General features: G+C 40.1%; 1 long non-coding RNA gene across 1 annotated transcript; it reads left to right on the forward strand.

Moving 5' to 3' along the window:
* The first annotated feature begins 212 nt into the window (after positions 1-212).
* On the forward strand, positions 213-3,424 carry LOC308145841. The gene is made up of 3 exons (XR_013937091.1): positions 213-326; positions 1,874-2,170; positions 3,027-3,424. It is a non-coding gene; the product is annotated as an uncharacterized lncRNA (long non-coding RNA).
* The last annotated feature ends 3,539 nt before the right edge of the window (positions 3,425-6,963 follow it).

Consider the following 6,963-nt stretch of genomic DNA (forward strand, 5'->3'; position numbering starts at 1 on the left):
TTACAAGTTTTGTTATTTGTACTTCGTCAGTGCGGCGAACCTTCCCCTCTACACGCACTTTATCGATCACACCCTCGGTAAGTCTTTAAATAGTTTGTTTGTAAGACGCAGAATCGCTCACTTCGGGGCAGTTCACTTGGTCAAACCTGTTAAACCTGCAGACACACCCGCTCTGTTCATGTGAGCCGGGCTGTTCATCACAGTGTGTGTGTGTGACCCAGACGTGAAGGTGTGTGTGTGTGCGTGTGTTTGCTTCCCTCTGAGGAAAGTCTACTTACAAAGAGACGAGATTCAAGCTGACAGAGAGGCGACTGTGAAAGCAAAGGGTAAGACCATTATTCTTTTCCTCTACTCTTAACGGCCTTCCTTCACTTCCTCCCCGAGACGCCTTCACGGCCGAGGAGGGCGACGGAATTTCATTACTTATGATTGAAAACCGATGGAGTTTTGAAAGCCGAATGAGATGGAAAGGTGCATTCAAAATGCCAGTATACCCTCCAGATGCCAGCAATCTAATTTACTGTCAGTGTTAATAAATGGGGAGCCACCGGATGGCACGGATAAGTTGTTATTTCACCATCAGGGTTATCACTTAATATCTGATAATGTCTGCGGAGAGCAATTGTATCCGACAGTTAAAGCAGGAGGGGGGCTTCAACTGGGGTGGGAGGAATGATCATCAGCGTGGAAAGATTGTTAATCTGTCAAATCAATGTGACTTCACTCAATGAAGTCTTCATAAAGGGACTCGGGTTTAGTGTTAATGATTCACACGGGTGAGAGGAGTTTTCTCTTTCATAAAATTCTTTGTTTTCCATTCTTCAGAAAGGATCTGTAGATTCAATAACCCATTGAAGTGTAAGACTGTTGGATTAACCCTTTTTTGGGAACGAACTATTATTTTATAATCCACCCTAACAATTGTAACTTCATGACAGATGTGAATCCACACTAACATGTGCAAAATATGCACCGTGTGTGAGATGAGTCATGTTTATGGTCATTTATTAGATATTTTAGGACAGCATGGCTCACGAGTTTGACAAAAAAATGTTTTAATAATATTTTTTTTTAAATCTCCAAGCCATGTAAAAAATGGGATATTGGTCATTTTTGCAACTTTTTAAACAGGTTTGATTGCAACAAAAATTTATTTATACAAGTCATCATGTCTTTAAATTGTCTCATAATTGTTTTACCGTTTTTAAACATTGATTTTCAAACAAACCCGAGTTGGGATATTGGTGATGATGCCATGAAAGCTAGCAACTAGCCTCAAAGCCATGATGTCAGGATGATTTTGTAAAAAACACATAACACAACAGCAATAAGAGACATTTAGAGGACATTTCACTGTATTTTGCACCAAAAGGTTTCAATAAAATTAGCTTAATGTTGAGTATGTAGACATTTTCAGTAGTATATATTTGGTTTTGTGAAAAAATAGACCTTTTCACCACATACTCCCATCAGACATTTTTTTTTTTGATATTAAACATTTTGACATTATCCCACGCTCAATAAAACCTGGCTTAATATAATTGAACTAATGAGTTTGACACTATTTTGAAGAAAGAACCATAGGAATAGTTAAACTTCCCCTTCTCCTGTGAGCTGCTGTGTGTTGTGATACAATCCTACATTTTGAGGAAGCATGTGAAGCAGGAATCTTACCTGGGTAGTTGCAAACATTCCTGAACACTGAGTAGACTAGAGGAAAGAAAGGGACGAAAACACCACGCACGCCTTTACAAAGTGGGAGTGCTGAATCATGGTAAAACTTACCAAACAAACTGACGACATAAGATCAGACAGTGGAATCTGCCATTTTAGTCTAAATAAGCCACAAACACATGTTCTGCTGTTTCCACAGATCGCCACAATCCCTCCTGAATTCATCCCATCAGACGCCAAACAAGCAGCGTCATGTCGAAAGGTGACGGTGACGGATGGGACCAGCAGTACCCAGACACCATGGAGGCGCAACCTCCCCCGTACACTGAGACAGAGGACAGAGGTCAGACGTCAAGGAGCAAGAGCAAGAGCAAGAGCAAATGTCCTACGTGCTGCTTGAAGTGCAGGGACTGCCTGATGAGTGCCGAGTGTGGCCGGGCGCTTCAGATCTCCAGTGTCGTCGCCTGGTGTGGGATGTGCATCCGCATGTGGATGTGTAAGTTTCAAATGATCTATATCTGTTTTCCTGTCACCGTTTGTTCAGAGATTAAGAAATATCTTTCCATACATCCATCAAATGACAATCAATTCAGATTTCATTTTTAAGAGTTATACAAAAAAAAAAGGAATGGAAGAAAGGTCCATTCAGAGCAGGATGTCAAACAAAAGACCCAAAATCTGACCCAAGAAACAACCATTGTAAGAATGTCGATGAACGCCATCAACTTTTTGAGACGTTTTTTTTAGTACTGGACATAACTGTCCGGGATTGTGATAAAGCAGAAAGCAAGCTCAGCAGGAGAGTGTTTAAAGAGTTTATTTTTCACATAGTCCAGAGGCAAAGGCACACAAAAGGAGTCATGCACAAGATAATCCACAACCAGCCAAAAGTCCCAAAACACAGAGAGGTCAGAGTATGAGGAAGCATGACAGGGGGTGGTATGTCTTGACAAGGCTGCCATTGTACTTATTGTCCATCCACTGAGGATGTGCAGAACAAGTATTTACTATGGCCGTGGTGTGCATGCACAGCAGCGTTTCAGGAGAATTGCTTCTTCCCCATTTTCGAAAAGTTCCACCTTGGGAAAAGTGTAGTTCTCAGTGGCTCTGAGAAGCACTGTTGTGTTAACGGGGCATTTGACATCTTAAAACTTGGTTAACAGTCCAATGACTTTGGAAGCGTACAATCACCTTGAAACCTTTTAAATGTACTGAAAGAAACAGTCTTTTTCAAATTAGTGACAAACGACTGTATAACAATATTAAATAGGCTATATTCCAACCACAGACAAGTTACCATAAAAGCCTTTCATAAACCTTTTTAAGCTTTGATCCCTAAATTTTTCTTGCAGAACTGAACCACGGGGCCACGACCAGCCAATCCCAGGATGTTATTTTTCATCCTCCAGCATCAAAGATTCACTCTCCACCGTTTCCTACTAAAGACTCTCTTTAATCTCAAACTGCCCCACGTAAACAAACTTCAGTTGTTTCTAAAGGAGAAACTGCAAATTAACGAAAGTGTGTGAGAAGGTCACTTTAATCTGCATATTTTTGTAAAGAAGTTCACCTGTCCACGCGATCGGACGGATTCCTGTTTGATAGAGATGCTACACTACTTAATGAGTACATATTTGTATATTTATGTGTGAAATGTTTTGTTCAATGTAAAATAAATGTAATAATGTGACTCTTGAAAAAGTTCAAAAGACTGTGTATGGAGGGGTAAACATTATAATAAATACTGGATATTCAATGTTGGAAATTCTTTCGATTGACATTCCTTTAAAAAGGAGTAAAAATGTGATTCAACTAAATGTCACAAACAAATAAATAGAAGGAAAAGAAGGTCAAACTAAATCTAATCCTCCACAGAAATTAATACATTGGACTATGAAACACACATCTGGACTGACTCAAGTTATACGAGTCACACTTGGTTCATTCAATTAAAAACTTTCTGATCACAGCCATCGACCTCCTCCGGTGTGCCCCATGGCTTTTTCCTAGGCCCCATCTTCTTCACTGTCATCACTTGACTTGTTTGTTGTCAATGTCATTAGGATAATTCAAACAGATGAACTAAGTAAATGCTGCCATACATACAATGGAATTATCCGAAACCTGAGACTTCCCACAACTACAATTCTGTTGTGTGTGTGGAAGCCTCGGCACAATGACAATAGCTGTAACAGGAGTTAGAGGCTATTGTCACGGATGAAGGGAGAATTCAAAAGCAGGACAAAGCAGGTGGTGAGGCTATTTTTGTCAAATAACAGAGGACGCAAAGAACTCCAGGAGCACAAAGAGACCACGGGAATGCAGAGACAAAACAGATGAAATGGCCACAGAAGGCCAGTATATACTGCCGTCACCAGGTGTAGACAATCACACGTTCAGAAACAGGTGAAATCAATGAGCAATGAGCAGGAATCAAGGAGAAGTCAATGAGGCTAAACCTGGGTTTTTCCAAAAACAGATCTTCCCCCTCTTTGTTTAAAAAAAGAAAAAATCTTCATTTACACGGCCCTGCATATATATCTGGTTCAGAGCTACTATGAGCACACCAAACCTGGAGGCAGTGTAACAAGAAGCATGAAGCCATGATAGCCAATCAGAATCCTGACGAATTATGATGTAAATATCCACCTATCCCGCCTTTTGATGCAAGAGACACAGAGTTTATCCAGATCTCCACTGTGGCCGGAGTTTTCAGGAATCATCGTTTCTGGTGAGTCGTAGCTGCGTTTATGTGTAAATTAGTGGCCCAAACACAAAGAAATATCACCATTTCCCCCCCCCAAATACCCGGGTACGTGAAAACGTGGCCTGAGCCTCAAACCAGAGAACTGTGAGAACTTAAAGATAAAACTGGAAACAGAAAAAAATGCAGCATGGCAGTTATAAATAGATTAATTAGAATGAACTATGTCATATACACAGTGTTCATCCTTTATTGATTTGCACATACAACCCTGCACACAATCCAATAGTTTGGGCCTGAGAGTGTGCGTCTGTGGATTTCTGTGAACATTTGAAGCTGACAGATGACACTGAATTACTTTATAAAATATTGTTGGATTTTTTTTAAATTATTATTATTGTTAATTTGGTAGAGTTTACATTTGCACAGTAGTTTCTGGGTTATGCAAGAGTTGCATGTGTGGCTTTCCTCCAGTGTCCACAGCCCATATGAGTTAATGTGTGGTTATCCGTCTCTGTCTTCAATCAGTGATGGACTGGTGAATATCGGAAAACTGTTACTGTGATCAGTTAGATTGAGCGAGAACAGTTTTGAAAACGGGATCCCAGTTAATACGACACTGCGCTGTTAAGCTTGTGTTAATGAAGCTGCTTTAACAGGAAACTTTCCCAGCAGCCGACACTTCTTTGACTTTTACTGTGCCGAAGGTAGCAGAGAAGTGTTAATCAATGCAAAGTCAGAGCCAGTTTACCTTACCTGCTCAATGTGCATGCTATATAAAGCAACATCACACTAATCTGTATACTTTATATTTTTCTCAATGTGCTATTTGTCTGAGTTCTAGTATTCTTCTTGGTTTTTCAGCTCTGACCTATTAAGTTTTAAGCTTTGACTTTTGGTTTTATTAATATAAAGTTAAGGCTCTGTCTACAGGACAAACGTTTCAGAATTCAGAATCATAAAATTGGCTCTTTTGGACTCCATGGAAATGAGAAAAACAAGTTTAAAAAAAAAAAAAAACTGTTTGAAAAAACTCCAAGTCTGTCTCACTAGGAAAATGCAACTTTTTGAAAACATAGTCCAACGTCATATCTTTGTCAACGTAGAAATACAATTAAACTCTTTGAAAAAAAACCCACTATGACTGTCTCAGTGTAAATGGGAGAAATTGCCATCTCTCTGAAAACGAGGGAAAACAGCATATAATTCTGATGATGCTTCAAAGCCTGTTTTGTATTTGTGTTTTGATTTTGATTTGCCCAAATAACTTTAATGTTTGAGTTTTGGCTAAACATCGAGTTTAAAACTCAATGCCCAAAGACAAATGTACTGTGCTGAATGTCCAAAAATGTTTCTTAATGTATGGCAGATCTCTCATGAAAATGAAAAATAAAAAATAATAATAATGTAAAGAATTAGAAAGGAAGGTATGTATGTTTGTAAAGCTGAAGCCACCCTCGCACTTCACCACTGGTTTCTTCACCAATCACACATTGGTAAAAGTAAAAATGTTGAAAAGCAAGAAATCCGTAACAGAAGAAAAGGTGCTGGGCATTTAGGTGTGTTACATTAGTGGGTGGTTTTCTGTCTCTATCAGTCACTGTCTGTGCTCTTTCGAGGTTCATCTCCGGAGCGGTGACATTTCCAATACGACCCAGGGAACTCCAAAACCCTGGATAATCACACTCAGATCACTTTGTACCTTCGTGGTTATGCTCGAACGCCGTTTTAGACAATCAGTATTGAAAATCAACCAGAGTAGAACGACAAATCCCAGGAGTATCAACTTTGTCTGACGCTGCAACGGCAAAGGCCAACAAAAGCCATCTCTCATCCAGAGAAAAGACACAGCCAAGAAGCCGCAACATAAACGTTTGGTAATTTGAAATCATTGCAGGCTGAGGTTAAAGTATCGAGCGCTATTGATTTCTGAGAATGATGTATAGGCTCTAAAAGCTCCTCTTTGGTTTTTCATCATTTCTTTCCCTTTAAGTTTTTTTTGGGGGGTTATTTTTCATTCTCTCTGATTATCTCTCTCCTTCCTGATGCCGACACCGGCGTGCGTCACGTGCCGCGATGTCAGCCAAGGCATCGCAATACAGGGGTGACATTTCAAGCAGACAGATTAGGGCTTCTCGCCAATTAATTTTGCTTTCCTTTCCCTCTTAAATACACAATCAACCAAAGGCAAAATGTCAGTGAAACAAACGAGGAGCCGCCATGTGGCTGACAATTACCGCCAAGCACATCAGAAATGCCAATATGTTAAAGTGGGAGCAGCGTGTGAGATGAATGGGGACAAACGGCAATCTTTGAGGAGACGTTGCTATTGCAGCCTCGCTGACACAGGCATGTCGGTGGATACCTGCCTCCGTTATCTGACGTAGTGACGGACAACATGTCGGTGGAAAGGTCAAATGTTCCTCAAAGGTTGAAGGTTTTGAATTGATTCGATCTTCAAGATCCACTAACATATTAATCACCCGTGTTTCGGTAACACTGTGTGCATGGAAAGGTTGGATGAGAATTTTAGAGCAAAAAGATGCTTAAATTCACATGTATTCGAGACCAGTGTTGCCACAGTT

This window comes from Blennius ocellaris (genome assembly GCF_963422515.1).
Source record: "Blennius ocellaris genome assembly, chromosome: 21".
Lineage (NCBI taxonomy): Eukaryota > Metazoa > Chordata > Actinopteri > Blenniiformes > Blenniidae > Blennius > Blennius ocellaris.